This window comes from Haliaeetus leucocephalus, unplaced genomic scaffold (assembly GCF_000737465.1).
Source record: "Haliaeetus leucocephalus isolate CR32 unplaced genomic scaffold, Haliaeetus_leucocephalus-4.0 Scaffold374, whole genome shotgun sequence".
NCBI classification, from domain to species: domain Eukaryota; kingdom Metazoa; phylum Chordata; class Aves; order Accipitriformes; family Accipitridae; genus Haliaeetus; species Haliaeetus leucocephalus.
In genome coordinates, this window is record NW_010972810.1 from 12007 (window position 1) to 12539 (window position 533).

Genomic DNA, 533 nt, shown 5'->3' on the forward strand with positions numbered 1-533 from the left:
GCAAATGGAGGGACGGGGGGGGGGAACAAGGGGGGGAGGTAGCCCCGCCCCCGCCCCGCCCCTCACCTCTGGCTCCGCCCCCTCTGCAGCCTTGTCTCCGCCTCCAAAGGGGCGGAGCCCGGCCAGGAGCCCCACGCAGGCCTTTCGTCGTTCCCGCGGCTCCCAGCAGCCGAAAGCCTATTGGAGGACAAAGGTGAAAAGGGAGGGGCCTCTGAGGGGGCGGGGCCGGGGCGGAAGGGGTGGGGCAGGCTGTCCTAAGGAGGCGTGGCCTCCTTAAAAGGGACAGCAGCTCTTAAAGCAGCAAATGCCTTAAAGGGGCAACGTTCTTAACGGCGGGATCCATCCCGTGTTGCAGCCAATAGAGAGGCTGCGCTGCGGAGGGGGGGGGGGCATCAAGCGGTGTGGCCTGCCTGAGTAGGAGGAGCTTGTCCAGCCTTGAGAAAGCACGATTGGGCCCAATAAGAACCCTCGGTGGGGTTTGGGCCGGGGCTAATGCAAAGGGAGGCGTGGCCTGAGGGGAAGGGGGCGTGGCC